Here is a 17,560-nt window from a genome sequence, read left to right as displayed (position 1 = left end):
GTCCCTAACAGAGTTCTTTCTTCCTGCTGCTAGAAGCAATGAGATTGGTTGTAGAGATCCATTTTGGGATGAGTGAGAGCTGATTGGTGATGATATCTGTTGGCGCTTGAGTTTTGGTTCAACTTGATCTTAGGTCCCTCTTTACAGACTGCTATTTACCTGGTATTTATTTAAAAAGCACAAGCTAGTATGATCATTATGTAATAATAATGTTATAATTAAATGTGTCTTTGGGATTATTACAACAAGCCCGACTTTGCAGCTTTTGATACCAGGTAGTTAGCACTTGTCCTGTTTCTGCTCAATGCTTTGAGTTTTGGAGGGCTTTTGGATCAGACCAGTGATTCCCAAACTCTGGGTCAGGATCCACCACTAAGTTAAGGGTAGTTCCCTGTCTGGTGGCAGATGTGATTGTGTCCAGTAGCATTGGTTTGTTTATTGGTGGTGAAAGGCTTTAGGTGGGTCACAGCCAAGGATGTGGTGGAAAAAAACTACATCCAGGTAGTGATAGCCAGCTTAGGCTAGCATCACACAATAACATGGCCTTCCTGAGACCTGAAGTACTGTTTTTGTGGGTACTTTTTGGGGTCTGTTTTTGTGTTCTGTTTTTTTGGGATAATGCTTATGATGGTGCTGTTTGAGAATTGTTTTGAACATGGTTGTGAATCCCTGTTGGGCTGCGTGCACACTGTATGCGTGTGTAACGAGTGCGAACACTGCAATTGTAATCAGTGCAGTGCTGTGGTTGGGGTTTGTCTTGGCTCTTGCTAAATGGAGCATCTCTCCCTCGCTCTCTGCCTCCATCTCTATCTCCTCTCTCTCCCTCACTCCTCTCTCATGAGCTGTTACACACACTGCCCCTATCTTTCCCATCATCTCTCTATTACAGCATCTTAAACACAGATTACCCACTGGGCAAAAACTGGTTGAATCAATGTTATTTCCACATAATTTACACCCCAAAAATCAATGTGATGATGTTGCAACAATGTGGAAAACTGATTGGATTTGCAAAAAGTCATCAATGTAAGGGCATTTCGTATTTTTTCCACCCAACTTTTAACCTAAACCTTTTTTTATACGTTTAATTCACTTTAGTTGACAACTCAACCAAATGTAAATCAAACTAGACGTTCAACTGACGTCTGTGCCCAATGGGTACAGCATCCTTGGTCTTTCTTGATGTGAGAGGAACTAGTCATGGTTTAACTCGTCATCATTCTGCAAAGTTGGTATTGAGAGGCCTCCTTTACAAGCCATGGAGGAAATAGAAGATCAAGACTTTGTAACCCTGGGATTGTACAGAAATATCCTATAGTTGGGAGGGAGAAGGACATGTTTCAAGACTTTACTGCTTCCTGAGTTGTATTAAAAGAGAGAGAAAGAGAGGGAGATGAATTTGACAACCGTTTTTCAAGTTCTCATATTTTTTTACTGTTGTCAATGATTACTAATTGTTGTTGTCTCTGCTGTTCTGATGTTCTCATCATGTGCTTTTTTGGTAATGTATGTTCCGGTAACCCTTACTTCACTTGTCGTACCAATAAAGTTGATTCAATTGTATTGAGATGAGACAGAGTGGGAGGGATCAATCATATAAAGCGTGATAAAGCGTGATAAAGCTTGAAACCTGTCTAAGTGTTCTGTCAATGTTATTGAACTTTGTTTCTGACGTGTTAGAGTGTAGGATGACTTGTCTCGGGTCTGTACTGTTTGTCTCTGTTGATGTGACCTTTGCCCCTTTCGTTGTCAGGGTCAAAGGTTAAAGGTGACAGTTTTACTGCAGGCTGCAGAGTTCACCAAGCTGTTTTTGGAGATGAGGGATCTTACATTTACATTTACATTTAAGTCATTTAGCAGACGCTCTTATCCAGAGCGACTTACAAATTGGTGCATTCACCTTATGATATCCAGTGGAACAACCACTTTACAATAGTGCATCTAAATCTTTTAAGGGGGGGGGGGGGGGTTAGAAGGATTACTTTATCCTATCCTAGGTATTCCTTAAAGAGGTGGGGTTTCAGGTGTCTCCGGAAGGTGGTGATTGACTCCGCTGTCCTGGCGTCGTGAGGGAGCTTGTTCCACCATTGGGGTGCCAGAGCAGCGAACAGTTTTGACTGGGCTGAGCGGGAACTGTGCTTCCTCAGAGGTAGGGGGGCCAGCAGGCCAGAGGTGGATGAACGCAGTGCCCTTGTTTGGGTGTAGGGCCTGATCAGAGCCTGAAGGTATGGAGGTGCCGTTCCCTTCACAGCTCCGTAGGCAATCACCATGGTCTTGTAGCGGATGCGAGCTTCAACTGGAAGCCAGTGGAGAGAGCGGAGGAGCGGGGTGACGTGAGAGAACTTGGGAAGGTTGAATACCAGACGGGCTGCGGCGTTCTGGATGAGTTGTAGGGGTTTAATGGCACAGGCAGGGAGCCCAGCAAACAGCGAGTTGCAGTAATCTAGACGGGAGATGACAAGTGCCTGGATTAGGACCTGCGCCGCTTCCTGTGTGAGGCAGGGTCGTACTCTGCGAATGTTGTAGAGCATGAACCTACAGGATCGGGTCACCGCCTTGATGTTAGTGGAGAACGACAGGGTGTTGTCCAGGATCACGCCAAGGTTCTTAGCACTCTGGGAGGAGGACACAAGGGAGTTGTCAACCGTGATGGCGAGATCATGGAACGGGCAGTCCTTCCCCGGGAGGAAGAGCAGCTCCGTCTTGCCGAGGTTCAGCTTGAGGTGGTGATCCGTCATCCACACTGATATGTCTGACAGACATGCAGAGATGCGATTCGCCGCCTGGTTATCAGAAGGGGGAAAGGAGAAGATTAATTGTGTGTCGTCTGCATAGCAATGATAGGAGAGACCATGTGAGGATATGACAGAGCCAAGTGACTTGGTGTATAGCGAGAATAGGAGAGGGCCTAGAACAGAGCCCTGGGGACACCAGTGGTGAGAGCGCATGGTGCGGAGACAGATTCTCACCACGCCACCTGGTAGGAGCGACCTGTCAGGTAGGACGCAATCCAAGCGTGGGCCGCGCCGGAGATGCCCAACTCGGAGAGGGTGGAGAGGAGGATCTGATGGTTCACAGTATCAAAGGCAGCAGATAGGTCTAGAAGGATGAGAGCAGAGGAGAGAGAGTTAGCTTTAGCAGTGCGGAGAGCCTCCGTGACACAGAGAAGAGCAGTCTCAGTTGAATGCCCAGTCTTGAAACCTGACTGATTAGGATCAAGAAGGTCATTCTGAGAGAGATAGCAGGAGAGCTGGCCAAGGACGGCACGTTCAAGAGTTTTGGAGAGAAAAGAAAGAAGGGATACTGGTCTGTAGTTGTTGACATCGGAGGGATCGAGTGTAGGTTTTTTCAGAAGGGGTGCAACTCTCGCTCTCTTGAAGACGGAAGGGACGTAGCCAGCGGTCAAGGATGAGTTGATGAGCGAGGTGAGGTAGGGGAGAAGGTCTCCGGAAATGGTCTGGAGAAGAGAGGAGGGGATAGGGTCAAGTGGGCAAGTTGTTGGGCGGCCGGCCGTCACAAGACGCGAGATTTCATCTGGAGAGAGAGGGGAGAAAGAGGTCAAAGCACAGGGTAGGGCAGTGTGAGCAGGACCAGCGGTGTCGTTTGACTTAGCAAACGAGGATCGGATATCGTCAACCTTTTCAAAATGGTTGACGAAGTCATCCGCAGAGAGGGAGGAGGGGGGGGGAGGAGGATTCAGGAGGGAGGAGAAGGTAGCAAAGAGCTTCCTAGGGTTAGAGGCAGATGCTTGGAATTTAGAGTGGTAGAAAGTGGCTTTAGCAGCAGAGACAGAAGAGGAGAATGTAGAGAGGAGGGAGTGAAAGGATGCCAGGTCCGCAGGGAGGCGAGTTTTCCTCCATTTCCGCTCGGCTGCCCGGAGCCCTGTTCTGTGAGCTCGTAGTGAGTCGTCGAGCCACGGAGCAGGAGGGGAGGACCGAGCCGGCCTGGAGGATAGGGGACAGAGAAAATCAAAGGATGCAGAAAGGGAGGAGAGGAGGGTTGAGGAGGCAGAATCAGGAGATAGGTTGGAGAAGGTTTGAGCAGAGGGAAGAGATGATAGGATGGAAGAGGAGAGAGTAACGGGAGAGAGAGAGCGAAGGTTGGGACGGCGCAATACCATCCGAGTAGGGGCAGAGTGAGAAGTGTTGGATGAGAGCAAGAGGGAAAAGGATACAAGGTAGTGGTCGGAGATTTGGAGGGGAGTTGCAATGAGATTAGTGGAAGAACAGCATCTAGTAAAGATGAGGTCAAGCGTATTGCCTGCCTTGTGAGTAGGGGGGGAAGGTGAGAGGGTGAGGTCAAAAGAGGAGAGGAGTGGAAAGAAGGAGGCAGAGAGGAATGAGTCAAAGGTAGACGTGGGGAGGTTAAAGTCACCCAGAACTGTGAGAGGTGAGCCATCCTCAGGAAAGGAACTTATCAAGGCGTCAAGCTCATTGATGAACTCTCCAAGGGAACCTGGAGGGCGATAAATGATAAGGATGTTAAGCTTGAAAGGGCTGGTAACTGTGACAGCATGGAATTCAAATGAGGAGATAGACAGATGAGTCAGGGGAGAAAGAGAGAATGTCCAATTGGGAGAGATGAGGATTCCAGTGCCACCACCCCGCTGGCTCGATGCTCTAGGGGTATGCGAGAACACGTGGGCAGACGAAGAGAGAGCAGTAGGAGTAGCAGTGTTATCTGTGGTAATCCATGTTTCCGTCAGCGCCAGGAAGTCTAGGGACTGGAGGGTAGCATAGGCTGAGATGAACTCAGCCTTGTTGGCTGCAGACCGGCAGTTCCAGAGGCTGCCGGAGACCTGGAACTCCACGTGGGTCGTGCGCACTGGGACCACCAGGTTAGAGTGGCAGCGGCCACGCGGTGTGAAGCGTTTGTATGGCCTGTGCAGAGGGGAGAGAACAGGGATAGACAGACACATAGTTGACAAGCTACAGAAGTGTTGTTTCTTGTATTATTGTCTCTTGTGTCTTTAGAGAACTGTTTCACTTTGATATCCTTTTTCTTCTGTCCTGATTTTCTCTTTCTTTTCTTCTGTTAACTAGATATTCTTTGTTGTTCTTCGTTAGCTAGCTAGCTTCTTCCAAAAGAGTCCCTAGCAACTTCTTAGCAACTGGTAAACAATTCAGCTAGCTAAGATAACTACAATTTTATGAAAAATAGTTATTTTTCAAAAGCCTATCTTCTTTGTTTGTTGCTTGTTTTTTCTCCTATTCAGTCTTGCAGTTTTCTTTTGCTTTTTTCCGATGTACTTCACTCTTCTCCCCTCCCCTCTTTTCTCCTCTCCTCTGTTGGACTGTCTGTAATGGCGAGACTCCTTGCTGTTTATGTCTGACCTCTTGTTCCTCAGACACTGCAGTTTTTGGCAAATCTCCCCCAAAATCGAGATTCTATATGGAGTGGGCTGCGCTGCATTACTGTGCCCTTAGCTGATGGGCTGGACTGCATCTTAGATGGCACCGTAAAAATGGCACCGTATGAGTCTTGAACAGTATGCACCATATACCAAAACACACTTTTTATCCCCAAAATGATTTGGCAGATAAAACTTCCATTTCCTTCCAAGAGGCTGAATGTCTCTAGCCTTTTCAGTCTATACAAACTACGGCTTAGGAGCTAGTGGCTTACTAATGTTAAGTGGAGTGTATGGCCCAAAGTATGGAGTGATTTCAGTGCCAACAGTGCCAATTGTATTTCAATTTCATTTGTTTTAAGATTTTGAATTTTATATTTTAGAATTTGAAATGCGCAAATTGATTCATTGAATTCATAAATTGAACTTGTATTTCATGATTTGAAGCTAATTTTAATGAATATTGCATTTTTTTATTGAATATTCAAATTCAATATTTATATATTCATTTTCAATATGGTAGATATATTCATTGGTTGTGAATCAAGTTTACAAAATATAATTTCATGTTTATCAAAGTTTCAAATATTCAACTTCTCAGATGTATTCAGATTCAGTTTTTAAATCCAGTTCTCCAAATTCAGATTCAAAACCAGAGACAACATCCTGCTACTTTGCCAGCCAGGAACAGTAGGGGAGAACAGATAGAATCAAATGCTGTTTGTGGTAAACAAAAGCTCCTGGTGGTTTCTGAAGCCAATGCCGGAGACTTGAAACTAACAGTAACACATTTCTAACTCAAACGATGTCAAACTAACACGTCTTCCACTCTCAGGCAAGGTTCTCATGACATAAGCATAGATCACCAAACCACACTCTTTTAATGAGTAACCTTGCTGTCACGTTGGTATAAAGGGTCGGGAGACAGGCGCAGGAATGCGTAATAGTTTTTTTTTATTACACCCAAATTACACGGCACGGCGACGAAGACCAAACAAACACTATACAAAACACAGGGTTGAAACCCAAACAAAAGAGCAAGGAGCACCTCGAATAAATAACACAAGCGCACGATGATTAACACACGGGACGAGACCCGTAATCATCTGCGCAATCCACAATGGCACGAAAGCCAACACACACAGCACAGGTACACACACGCACCAACGGACATTGGAACAATAATCGACAGGACACTGGTAAACCAAGGGCACACTTATACAATTACTAATCACTGGGAATAGGGGCCAGGTGTGCGTAATGAAAGTTCCGGAGGGCTCCGTGACACTTGCTGGATCTTGAAGATTTGTATTAGTCTAGCAGGTGTGGATCTTCGAAACTCACTCAGGCTAAAGAGTCGTCCCCTGCACAATTGAAGAAGGCTTTTTTCAGTAACATGGTGGGTTGGAATGCTTTAGAAAGGTGATCATGTGTGTTTGTGAGGCAGAGGTCATGAGTTTGAACCTCTGTTTTTGTATTTCTACTTATTAGGGATCCCCATTAGCACTTACATCACACATAAAACAAAAGATAAAACAGTACATCATATAACATTATTACACCACTACATATCTACAGTACAAAATGTATAACACCACCATACAACAATATTACAATGTACGTGTGTGTAGAGTGCGTGTGCTAGAGTTTGTGTGCGTATGTGTGTCTGTGTGTGTGTCTTTTCACAGTACCTGCTGTTCCATAAGGTGTATTTGTATCTGTTTTTTAAATCTGATTCTACTGCTTGTATCAGTGACCTGATGTGGAATAGAGTTCCATGTATTCATGGCTCTATGTAGTACTGTGCGCCTCCCATAGTGTGTTCCGGACTTTGGAATTGTTAAGAGACCTCTGGTGGCATGTTTTGTGGGGTATGTATGGGTGTCCGACAGACAGCTCGGTGCATTCAGTTTGTCAACACTTCTTACAAAAACAAGTAGTGATGAAGTCAATCTCTCCTCCACTTTGAGCCATGAGAGATTGACATGCATGTCATTAATGTTACTTCTCCGTGCACATTTAAGGGCCAGCCGTGTTGCCCTGTTCTGAGCCAATTGTAAGAGAGGCTTCCATTAAAGAACACCCTCTGTTTTCTGTTAGATAGGTAACTCTTTATCCACAATATAACAGGGGGAGTAAAATCCATTACACATGCGTTTTTCCAGGAGCAGACTATGATCAACTATGAACTGAATCAGGGGGAAGCGGTACTCGTTAAGCAAGCAGTGTGTCTTCCCTTACATTAACTTCCATATAGGCTTCGGCTAAGTTGGCTAACACAGTCTTCTGACATACAGGAGACCTAGTTCAAACCCAGGAGGTCACAAAAGCAAGATTAAATAGGGAGTGGAAAGGCTATGACAGGGCTATTCATCTGTATATTCTTATCGGGGCCAAATTGTTATCATACTCCCTTCTAACGTGTCCTATGTGGCCTGTGATCATAATAGAGGGGAATAGAAAGGACGTCCATGTCCAGAGTCTTCACTTTTAAGAATGGGGTCATAATAGCTTATAGCCAAAACAGTTCAAACGCTAGAGCCAAATTCATAGGAAGAAAATACATTGGCTTCAGAAACCGCCAGAAGCGGTTTACCACAGAAAGCGTTTGATTCTAACTGTTCTCCACTAGCTTTCCTGGCTGGCAAAGTACCAGGATGTTGTCTCCGATTTTGAATCTGAATTTGGACACAGATTAGCCATTATACTGACCAGATACTCTTGTGGCTGCTCTAACAATGAAAATACATTTCATAAAAAATGAAAGGCAGTCGAGCGGAGGCAAGATCAGGGGGGACCATTATAGCCAATGAGAGGGTAGATATATACACATGTGAACAACAGGTGCAGCAGTTTCCACTAGTTACCACAGCCACAAAGTCAAAATTGCTTTTTGGTTTTAATTTAAGGTTAAGGTTAGGCATAAGGTTAGCAGTGTGATTACAAATTCTACATTTTGGAATTAAAATACAATTTATGATGGCACTGAAATCGCTCCATGCAAGCCAAGCATTTTGGGTATACTGTACTGAAAGTAGCTGCCACAGCAGTGGTGCTGACAGGGCTAAGTAAAATGGTGGTGGTTAGCCCAGATAAAGATTGTTAGCAGATTGCTACAGTACATTGTCATTTCTCAAATGTAGCAGCTTTCTCGCTCTCTCTCTCTCTCTTCCTCCCTCTCTCTCTCTCTGTCTCTTCCACTCTAATTCTCCCATAGCAGTCCAGGACACTGAATATGGTACAACACAGTACAGTACAGTACAGTACAGTACAGTACAGACAGCGCGTCCCCGTATCTCTCTGCCCGTGTGTGTTTGAATAGAGATAGAGAGATGGGGAGGAAGACTGTAACGCCCCTCTCTCCCGGGTCAGGAGAGTGCTGTGTGTGACCACTGTATGTATGCAAAGGCAGCTGCTACCCTCAACCCCCAGGTGTGTGTGTGTGTGTGTGTGTGTGTGTGTGTGTGTGTGTGTGTGTGTGTGTGTGTGTGTGTGTGTGGGTGGGTGTGGGTGTGTGTGTGTGTGTGTGTGTGCGTGTGCGTGTGTGTGTGTGACAGTCAGATCTCTTCCCCACTAATGCTACACAAACACAGCTGATACAAATACAAAGTCTCTTACTATACCATAATTCTACCAGTGGACTGATAACACTATGTCTTTTCCAACTTAGTTACAACAAACCAGTAAAGCCAGTCTACGTCATTTTAGCGCATTGCTAATAAACACTTTGCAGTGGGACGTTCTAGCACTGTGAAAATGCTACGTTGCTAGCTAGCTCAGTTCCCTGCTAATATAGCAGTCAACCATGCTTTCCCAACAGACCCCAGGTCTGTGCTCAGTGATATTGATGAGATTACAACCATTGCCCTTGACACAATTATGCCTGAGTGAGTGGCCAATTTTCTCTCTGACAAGCAGTATTGTGATGATAGCCAGAGGGTCTGGAATAGCTAGCGCTGGAACCTGTTAACTTCTAACCTGCATCCACTTAGAGCTATGGATATGCAGTGTTCAGCAGACTATGTTTCGGCCGGGATTAGTTTTACTGTGGGAGGTCAGGTAATAATGTATTACATGCACAAGCACAAAACAGCAATCGTAATTTTAGTCCCTTCTGAATCTGCCATGTCATTCGTTTTCACATGGTGGGAGAGTTTATTTGTTTATTCAGATTCCCATTAGCTTTTGCTGAAGCAGCAGCTATTCTTCCTGGGGTCCACACAAAAATATGAAATGCGACAAGTAACAAAACACTGGTAGACTAGAACAGTCACACAAATTTAAAATGCAATGATATACAAACAATACAACTAAAGAGTAATGTGTGTAGATTGTGTGTGTTAGAGTGTTTGTGTGTGTCATTTCACAGTCCCTATTGTGCAATGAGACATTGTTTTATAAAAAATAAATTAGGGAATTTTGCTGTTGGCGTGAATAATTAGAAATGGAAGGGAGTTCCATTCAATCATGGCTCTGTGTATATATACATTCGTTTTGGACTTGGGGACTGTGAAGAGACCCCTGGTGGCATGTCTTGTGGGGTATGTATGGATGTCTGAGCCGTATGTTATTTATAATGCAAACCATCTGGAATTTTCCTCACAGTAATATTTCTCATAAAAACTAGAAGAGAGCAGTTAATCTCTCATCAACCCTCAAGACGGGCATGCATGTTGTTGATGATGGTTCTGTATGTGCAGGTACGGACATGGTGTGCTCTGTTTTGAGCCAGCTGCAGCTTTGCTAGGTCTTTCTTTGCTGCAATTGACCATATTACGGACAGTAATCAAGATGGGACAAGACCAGAGCCTGAACAATTAGTACAGTTTTTTATAACAGACATACCCCTCCCCATCTTCACACCAACTTTGTGAATATGATTTTGTATTTGTATTTATTAGGCAGCAGCTACTCTTCCTGGGGTCCAAACACATTGTCACTTACATTACACATAAAACAAAAGATAAAACAGTACATCATATAACATTATTACAACACTACATATCTACCATACAAAATGTCACCATACAACAATTTTACAAAGTACATGTGTGTGGAATGCGTGTGCTTATGCGTATGTGCGTATGCGTGTGCCCGTACCTGTGTGTATCTCTTCACAGTCAGCGCTGTTCCATAAGGTGTATTATCATTTTTTTGTTGATCTGATTCTTCTGCTTCCATCAGTTACCTGATGTGGAATTGAGTTCCATGTAGTCATGGGGATTCTGAAGAGACCTCTAGTGGCATGTCTTGTGGCATATGCATAGGTGTCCAAGTTGTGTGCTGCTAGTTTAAACAGACAGCTCGGTGCATTCAGCATGTCAACACTTCTTACAAAAACAAGTAGTGATGAAGTCAATCTCTCCTCCATTTTGAGCCAGGAAAGATTGACATGCATATTATTAATGTTAGCTCTCCGTGTACATTTAAGGGCCAACCGTGCTGCCCTGTTCTGAGCCAATTGTAATATTCCAAGGTCCCTCTGTGTGGCACCTGACCACACGACTGAACAGTAGTCCCGGTGCGACAAAACTAGGGCCTGTAGGACCTGCCTTGTTGATGTTGATGGTGTTGTTAAGGCAGAGCAGAGCTTTCTTTATAATGGACAGATTTTTACCCATTTTATCTACTGTTGTATCAACATGTATTGACCATGACAATTTCAAATCCAGTGTTACTCCAAGCAGTTTAGTCACTTCAACTTGCTCAATTTCCACATTATTCCACATAGATCAGTTTACTGTTTACACTCCGTCTGCTGTTTTTATGAAATAGTTTCCATTAAATCGTTTTTAACTCCGGTCACAAACTCGGATACCTCCTGCGTCTTGACCTGTTGTTTTGGCCTGGTGTTTCCGAAGTTTTATTTTGTTTATTTTTATTTTGCTCATAAGTGTTTGTGTCAACACCTGCTACCAATTAGCCAGCCAGCTAGCTAGCTAACTATCTATGTTGCAATGGAGCCCGCTTCGCCTGGAATAGCTAACGAACGTTTCCAACGCTGTAGAAGCTGTGTTTATTACGCTCTTGTTGGGACAATATTGACAATCCGTAGTTCCAATACAGCAATTGTTTGTTTGCGGAAGATTACAGGAATGAGGTAGCTATACTTAGCAAGCAAATTTCAATGCTGTGCGAACTTTTGGGGAAAATGCAAATTGGAACTTTCTCCTTCTCAACTCCTGTGGCTGGACGCTGCTCGGGCCTGATGGATGTATCCCCGCCTTGTTATCTTTCCCTATCCAAATGGCCTGTGCTACCTGGAACTTGCCTGCCGAGGAAGTCGTCTTCATCTGCTTTTCCTACTCCATCTTGTAGTGGAGTAGACAGAGAAGAGCAAGAGGATTGTTCTAATCAGTGCTGGTTCCATGACACAAGTCATGGAAACCGAAGGCAGCGGCATTCTTCTAACTGGACTGAAGTGTCTGCGAGTGGTTCGGAGCAGATTGACATAAGGGATAGCTTCACCGCACTGGTACCTGATTTTTCTGCGCCTTCATCGCTGGGATTGCCTGTGTCTGTGGCGGCTGTGCTGACTCCAGCAGCGGCTTCGTTGCCGAGTTCGGCTCCTTTCCCTCTCTCTGGATCTGACGGACCACTGCCTGCTGTGGGACCTATCGCCGGGAGCAGCGGGCATGTGCTATGCTGCTTTTCGCGTGACTGTGAAAGGTTTAACGAATTGTGTGTGATGTTGGAATGGGCTGATTTCTCCGGCCATTGTATTGGGCAGATCAGTGGTGAGAAATGTCTCAGTCCCTGGAGCAAAAACTTTGTGCTATCCAAGACCACGAATACAGGACATCAATAAGCTGTTCCTAATGATTTTAAACAAGCATCAGGAAATTTAGTCTAGCATAGTTCATGTGGGATTCAATTACATTATGAAGGGCAGCTCAGAACAGCTGAAGATGGATTTTAAAGAACTGATTGGGTCTCTGTTTGACACCAACAAACACCCCATAATATCTGGTCCTGTGCCCTCCCTAAATTGTTGCCTTGAATGTTTAAGCAGACTATTAGCCCTCCATGGCTAGGAGACTATTGAAGCTCTGTGGTTGTGACATTTATTGACAATTTTGATACCTTCTGGAAACAAAGCTCATTTTATAAGGAGGATGGGATCCACCCAAATCATTTGGAGAATGGGATCACCTAATTTATGTTCCCCTAACTCTATGCAGTAATCATGTGCCTATGAACCAAAGTTATACTGTTAGCACTGAGGCGGTGTGCCCTAGTAGGAAGTGTGTGCAGCTCACCCTGCACTAACATAAATAACACGAGCATGTGTGCTTCTGCTCAGCTTCTCAGTAAAGCAATGAAAACAGTCAAGCATTCCAGAAAAGTGTTAAAAATAGCCCACGTTAACATATGTAGCTTAAGAAACAAGGTTCATGAAATCAATAATTTGCTATTTACAGATGACATTCATCTTCTGACATTTCTGAAACTCACTTAGATAATACCTTTTATGCTACAGTGGTAGCAATACATGGTTATAAGATCTACAGAAAATACAGAAATGCCAAAGGTGGAGGTGTGACCGTTTATATTTAGAACCACATTCCTGTAACGCTTAGAGAGGGTCTCATGATAAGGACTGTTGAAGTAATATGGCTACAGGTTCATCTGCCTTACTTAAAGCCCATTCTGGTGGGAAGCTGCTATAGACACCAAGTGCTAACAGTCAGTATCTGGATAACATGTGTGAAATGCTTGATAATGTATGTGATACCAAGAGAGAGGTATGTTTTCTTGGCGATTTAAATATTGACTGGCTTTCATCAAGCTGCCCATTCAAGAAAAAGTTTCATGATTCATATATACATTTCTTGAATCTTGTTTCTTAGGCTACACATGTTAATGTGCGCTGTTTTTAGCACTTTTCTGGGATGCTTGATTGTTTTAATAGCTTTACTGGGAAGCTTAGCAGAAGTAGATATTCTCATGTTATTTATGTTTGAGCTGATAGTGCAGGCTGAGCTGCACACATTGGACTTTCTACTAGGGCACACCTCCTCAGTGCTAACAGTATAACTCTGGTTCATAGGCACATGATTACTGCATACAATAGCTGAAGGATCAACAGAGGCATTCAGGGCAGTTAGAGGGGCATACATTAGGTTACTTACATTGTGTCTGCCAACGCCCCAGGGATAATGTACATTTGCTGCAGCATTATGACACCTCAGCAACACAATGGTAGGGATTAACTTGTTATGGATAGGGGGCAGTATTTTCACGGCCGGATAAAAAACGTACCCGATTTAATCTGGTTATTACTCCTGCCCAGAAACTAGAATATGCATATAATTAGTAGCTTTGGATAGAAAACACTCCAACGTTTCTAAAACTGTTTGAATGGTGTCTGTGAGTATAACAGAACTCAAATGGCAGGCCAAAACCTGAGAAGATTCTGTACAGGAAGTACCCTGTCTGACCATTTCTTGGCCTTCTTTGTCATCTCTATCCAAAACAAAGGCTCTCTGCTGTAATGTGACATTTTCTAAGGCTCCCATAGGCTCTCAGAAGGCGCCAGAACGTTGAATGATGCCTTTGCACTCTCTGGCTGAAAAACAGTAGCGCATTTGGTAAGTGGTCGATCTGAGAACAATGAGACGGGCGCGCGCATGCATGTGAAGACTCCATTTTGCCTTTTTCAGTCTTTGAACGAATACGACGACTCCCGGTCGGAATATTATCGCTATTTTACGAGAAAAATCGCATAAAAATTGATTTTAAACAGCGTTTGACATGCTTCGAAGTACGGTAATGGAATATTTTGAAATTTTTTGTCACGATACGCGTCCGCGCGTCACCCTTCGGATAGTGTCTTGAACGCACGAACAAAACGCCGCTATTTGGATATAACTATGGATTATTTGGAACCAAACCAACATTTGTTATTGAAGTAGAAGTCCTGGGAGTGCATTCTGACGAAGAACAGCAAAGGTAATCCAATTTTTCTTATAGTAAATCTGAGTTTGGTGAGTACCAAAATTGGTGGGTGTCAAATTAGCTAGCCCGTGATGGCGAGCTATCTACTCAGAATATTGCAAAATGTGCTTTCACCGAAAAGCTATTTTAAAATCGGACACCGCGATTGCATAAAGGAGTTCTGTATCTATAATTCTTAAAATAATTGTTATGTTTTTTGTGAACGTTTATCGTGAGTAATTTAGTAAATTCACCGGAAGTGTTCGGTGGGTATGCTAGTTCTGAACGTCACATGATAATGTAAAAAGCTGGTTTTTGATATAAATATGTACTTGATTGAACAAAACATGCATGTATTGTATAACATAATGTCCTAGGAGTGTCATCTGACGAAGATCATCAAAGGTTAGTGCTGCATTTAGCTGTGGTTTTGGTTTTTGTGACATTATATGCTAGCTTGAAAAATGGGTGTCTGATTATTTCTGGCTGGGTACTCTGCTGACATAATCTAATGTTTTGCTTTCGTTGTAAAGCCTTTTTGAAATCGGACAGTGTGGTTAGACTAACGAGAGTCTTGTCTTTAAAATGGTGTAAAATAGTCATATGTTTGAAAAATCGAAGTTTTCGGATTTTCGAGGAGTTTGTATTTCGCGCCACGCCCAATCATTGGATATTGGAGTGGTGTTCCGCTAGCGGAACGTCTAGATGTAAGAGGTTAACTGAGTTGGGCTTGGGTCATTGATAAGTCAAGAGGATTCAGCTGGACTCCATCATTCCTGTAGAGCATCTTCTGTTTCCAGAAAGTGTCAAAGTTATCTGTAAAAGTGATTCCAACAGAGCTACTGCAATCTTTTAGCCATGCGTGTAATGCCAGTAGCCTGAATCTTTCACACTCGCGGCCTAACGATGGTACAAGACCTAAAATAATTGGCCGCTTTTTGGTATCTTTCAGTGCTAGAAAGAGCTCTTTAAAATTAATTTTCAGAAGTTCCGAGCTAGCCCTCCTAATGTCGTTTGACACCACATGGACTACGACAGCGTCAACTCCCGGGAGCTGTCGTAGAATGGTCGGAAGCAGACTTTTAATGTCCTGTACTCATGCTCCAGGATATCGCAGGGTTTTTGCCCCGGGAACCATTGTGTTTCTTACCATAGAACTCGAGATGACGACAGCTGGTGCAATGGCTAAGGCGGTCCGGCCATTCTTTTGCCTCGAGTTGTTTCGCAAAAGTATTTATTACCTTTTAGTTTTATGTGTGGCGTAAACACAACCAGTCACAATGTTTTAATCTGATTAGGCTACTTCAAAGTCTTCTGTAGGCCACCTGCACACGTTCGTCCAATCCACTAATTCCAGCATCCAAACTGTACATTTGATGAATGGAAAGAGACATCTGTTACAAAAAAAAGAAAGTTTAATGGCATTCAGAGAATGTCAAGCCAAGCCTTCGATAATGGGTACAAGGTAAGGAGGGATGTATTTTCTGTTTGTCAGGAATGGCATACTCTTTGATTGTGATGTTGAAAACACAAATCATGATGTTGAAGTGCCTGAAGTCGCTAATCAGTATGCAGTTATGCTTTGCTTATTGGTTGTGTGGAGCATTGGCACAGGAACCTGTTGGTGGAAAATTCATTGCATATATTTTATATAATTATAAATATAGCATAAACATTTTGAGAATCTGATTTCCCCCTAGCTGATCATTGTCTGCAGCCAGCTCTGACTGTAGTGTAATGACACAGGCAGGGAGAGTGAGCTCGTCTGTTGTGGTCAGAGAACCCTCTACCTTCTGGCCCGTGCCACAAAAGCATGCTGAAGTGGTTAAGTCTATATACACATTTATTTTAGCATTTATTTATTGTTATTTTTGTTATTAACATACATTTTTTTGTTAATTCAATTGGGGGGGGGGGGGGGGGGTTGCATATACAGAGTTTAACAGGCGATGCACCTAGTTTGGGTAATAACATAGGAACCAATTGATGCTTAAATCTAAGTGCTATGTTTTTTTGCCCATTGCCTCATTCACGCGGCAATATGACACTTTGTTATATATTAACTTTTCCAGTGCCTATTTCTCTTTTAAAAGATGAATCCAATATTAATGAGCCAATGTATTTATAAACTGACAAATATGTCAATGAATTAAATGTCTGCATGCAGTTCATAGTTATTATTGATATTATTTAGACTTTCTCCAAACTGAAAGCCAGTATTAAGTTATCCCTAGACAAGTTGAAATATCTTCACGCCTAGAACAGCCTCCATGCTTCCGTTATAATGGTCAGTTATGACCGACTGGCTCGATTAGGTCTTATGTAGCTACATTTGAAATTGTGTTTTTTTACAATGGATAAAAGTAGAGACTCAGAGCTAGAAAATTGTTTATCATACACTACAGTTGAGGAACAATAGGAAAGGAATTCTGCTTTGAAAGTTGATAAACTTGTAACCCCACTTTTGAGAAAATGGGCCTTTTTGGAACACTGCCTGGAGAGCTCCTCTTTGTCTACACCCATTCAGCATTGTTCACACCCTCTTAAGCCTTAGCCCCACCCATCTCTTTATGTATTCACATGTGAGGCCATGTGTTAAACAGTGAATATGGTCGTGTACTAAGCAACCAAAGATTTCAAGACTAAAGGCTGGTTTATACTATGTCTATTGACATGTCTGTATACAGTTCATTATTACTTACAAGTTAATGGCTTGCTAATTACAGAAAATAGAGTGTGAAGAAACAAAAGAAGGGCATTCTACCAGAGAATTTTAAAACTGTCTCATTTGCCTAACATTACATCCATATTTGACTTTGGTGCAGGTCATGTTGTTCTTCACATTACTGTCTCTGGTAAACACACACTATATCAAATAAAATCAAACGTTTATTTCTCACATGCACCGGATACAGGAGGTGTAAACGGTACTGTGAAATGGTTACTCTTTTGTTTAGACATGTAGCTAGCTATCTAAACAATGAACCATAATCCCAACTCATAATGTTACTACCCTGCATGAATCTACAGGTAGCTAAAGCTAACCAACTAGGTTCAATGTTGGCTATCTATCTAACATTAGGGTATAACTATCAATGCAAATGGCTCTGAGATACAAATAGTATTACTACACAGATCATACACGTAACGTTAGCTAGCGGGCCAGCCAGCTAGCGGGCCAGCCAGCCAGCCAGCTAACGTTAGCTAGCTAGCTAACAGTACACTTTAACTTGCAATGAAAACAACTTTCTGACAAATTTATAAACGTATAAT

At 43.1% G+C, this 17,560-nt stretch overlaps 1 protein-coding gene across 1 annotated transcript in view; it reads left to right on the top strand.

Moving 5' to 3' along the window:
* LOC145858981 (SH3 and multiple ankyrin repeat domains protein 2) overlaps positions 1-17,560 on the top strand; it is an 84,174-nt gene that overhangs the window by 6,128 nt on the left and 60,486 nt on the right. The gene's annotated exons all lie outside the window — the stretch shown is intronic.

Source organism: Salmo salar, chromosome 11 (assembly GCF_965601325.2).
Source record: "Salmo salar chromosome 11, fSalSal1, whole genome shotgun sequence".
NCBI classification, from domain to species: Eukaryota; Metazoa; Chordata; class Actinopteri; order Salmoniformes; family Salmonidae; genus Salmo; species Salmo salar.
The sequence above is the reverse complement of the archived record's forward strand: the minus strand, read 5'-3'. Positions and strand labels throughout refer to the sequence as shown.